Source organism: Pyxicephalus adspersus, chromosome 2 (genome assembly GCF_032062135.1).
Source record: "Pyxicephalus adspersus chromosome 2, UCB_Pads_2.0, whole genome shotgun sequence".
Classification (NCBI taxonomy): Eukaryota; Metazoa; Chordata; class Amphibia; order Anura; family Pyxicephalidae; genus Pyxicephalus; species Pyxicephalus adspersus.
In genome coordinates this window covers 21,069,103-21,072,079 of record NC_092859.1, presented here as the reverse complement: position 1 = coordinate 21,072,079, position 2,977 = coordinate 21,069,103, and the positions used below count along the sequence as shown (strand labels likewise).

At 38.2% G+C, this 2,977-nt stretch overlaps 1 pseudogene; it reads right to left on the bottom strand.

The window, feature by feature from the left end:
- Positions 1 to 525: 525 nt before the first annotated feature.
- Positions 526 to 2,977, bottom strand: part of LOC140322358 (olfactory receptor 5J2-like) — a 4,771-nt pseudogene continuing 2,319 nt past the window's right edge.

Below are 2,977 nucleotides of genomic sequence, written 5' to 3'. Positions count from 1 at the left end.
GTACTATCCACAGCGAGTGCGCATGCGTATCATTGTTGTAAATGTAAACGTGCCCGCCCCACTACACCCATGCCTATGTGTCACACAAAGGGGAAGAAATTTCCCCCAGAGTGACGTCATGATACCAAAACCCTCCCACTCAGACTTGCAATGGGAGACTGGGCGGGTAGTGTTCAGAGAAACAACCTGCCCACTGCCCAGCCTTCTCTTGACCCAGGGGGGGTGCGCGGACCAGCCAGAGCTGTGAACCACCAAAGAATTCTTTGCAAAATAGGAGTGGTCAGGCGGGCCCATTCCTGAACAAAGTGAGGGCTTAGCGTTCCCATCTATGCCTGTCTCATTTGTAGTCAGGGGCCCTATGATCTAGGTTGCCTTTAGTTTACAGGAGGGAACAATGTTTTTTAATTCTTGAAGAAAAAGGGTATTTTTTACTTTAATTCTCAAAATAATATTATGACTTGCTGACACTGACATTCTATTGATTCACCTAAAGCATGACTTTAGTTATAGGTTCGCTTTAAAACTTCAGATTACTTTGCCCCACACATTTTTATTAGCTTTCAGTACCTCATTGTTCCTCATGCGTTACACAAGGGGGTTGAGCATAGGAACGAGAGCCACATACAGCAGAGATATAACCTTATTCTGTTCCATGGAGTCCTCAGACTCAGGTTTCATATATAATATAAGAATGATGACACAATATATTATAAGTACAGTGTTGTGTGAGGAACAGCTAGAGAAGGTCTTTAGTTTTCCAAATGCTGTGTGGATCTTCATAATGGTAGATATACCCCTAGGATGTTAGAATCAGGGCTAAGGGTAGCATACCCCAAAAAACCTCCTCGGATGATATGATGGTATCCAGGCTTGTGGTGTCACTACAGGAGAACTTTAGCATGGTCTTCAGATCACAAAAGAAGTGGTTGACTTTATGAGAACAACAAAAAGTCAGCTTAGACACCAGTATATAGCCCATTAGGGAATTCAGGGCTCCCAAGATCCAGGAGGCACCAACTAGTAGCATGCAAGTCTTCCTGTTCATGATGATAAAATAGTGCAAGGCTTTACAGCCACATAGCGATCATACGCCATGGAGGTCAAGAGGAGGAAATATGTATCAATACAGGGAGCAAACACTGACATCTGGGTAAAACATTCTTGGAAGGATAGAAAAGTATTTCCTGATATTGTGATGTTCAGCAGCTTGGGTAGAATGGAAGAAACATACATGATGTCCAGGACTGACAACTTAGATAAGAAGAAGTACATGGGAGTGTGCAGTTGGGTCACCAGACCTACCAGTGTGATGATAGTCAGGTTGCCAAGTACTGATATAAGATAGATTAATAACACAACAAGACATACAACAGCCTTAAGCTGGGCATATCTCGTAAAAGCCAGGATGTAGAAGTCTTTCTACAAAGTGATGTTTTTGCCATTCTCATTTATAAAAATTTCCAAAATAAATCTATTTTCATCAACAAAAAAATAGCTAGCAGGGTCACCAATAAATTTTATGCAAAATTACCTTTTCAGTATGCATTACACAGTCTAAAAAATCTCAATTGGAATAATTATAGGAACTCTGATTCATTATGGTATAGGCACATGAATACGTAAGCCTAGAAGACTGCACAGACAGCTGACTTTTCCAAATGTTTCCAAGACATACAACGCTTGTGTGAATGCAATATAGAGTACAGGTAGTCCCCAGGTTACACATCAGATAGGGACTTTGGGATTGTTCTTAAGTTGAATTTGTATGTAAGTCAGAACAGGTATATTATTTTAATAAATGCAATTAGGACAGATGTTTGTCTGAACATATTATTAGTCAGCATGGTGTCAATTGCTGTATAAAATCCTCACTGTGAGTTATTCACAAGCAAGAAAAAAAATTATTTATGCAGCCTAGACAATCAATAACTTCTGGAGCAAACTGATCTTTGATATGCAAAAAGAAACAACTTAAGAGTTTGTCTTGGTCATTAAAGAGTTACAAGAGCTTGCAGAACAGCAAAAGACTTTTTCAGCAAGTCATGCAAACCACCCTCTCCCCCCATCAAGCCTCTGTCCTGCACACAAAGGAGCAGGGAAGCCCTGTTCTTATCTAGGAGTTGTCCGTATGTGGGATGTCTATAACTTGAGGACTACCTGTAGTGTAATGTGAATGCAAACTCTAATAGAAGTGCACCTATTTCCCCCCTCACCCTAACTTACCCTAACCCACCCTCCACCTCAGGAACACATTTTTAAATAAAAAAAGGAAACAAAAGATATATTCTTACACTTACATGTTTTTTTATTTATGTAATATGTGATATACCTTAAGTTGATGTTGGGATTCTTTGGAACTGATTCCTTGAAAGCTTCTTCTACTTAGATTGCTAAAGGAGTTATTCCCAATAGATTTTTTCATAATTCTGCAGATGATGTCATAATAGCAGATTCTACTATTATGTATTTGGATAATTTGAGAAACGTTGTGTATTACAATAACATTTATTTTACAGGGAAAAACATATTTTAACATACTTTAAGTGTAAGTTTAAAAAAAAATGAAGACAAAATAAGTTTATGACTGAACAGATAATGCAGGTTTGTTTTTTGAGCTGCTGGTAATTTGTGGGTTCTGAGGCTGGTAACTCAAATTAACTTATCCTTTGCAGCAATGGTAACTCTTGTTTTTTTTGGTGATTGAAAATTTCTGAACTTACTGACCTTCATGTCTTAAAGTAATGATGGACTGTTATTTCTTTTTAAATAGTTGAGTGGTTACTACCATATTATGGTATTCTATTTTCTGTATGGAACTGTATACAACCCCTACAGCTGCACAACACAATTGATACCACAACACAACTGAATTGCAAGGATATTTGCCCCTTGGATTGCACTGGAAAACAATTTTGAACAAATTTGTTGACTTTAATTTTTAAGCTTATTCACACTAAAATAGTTATGCTGACTCTGA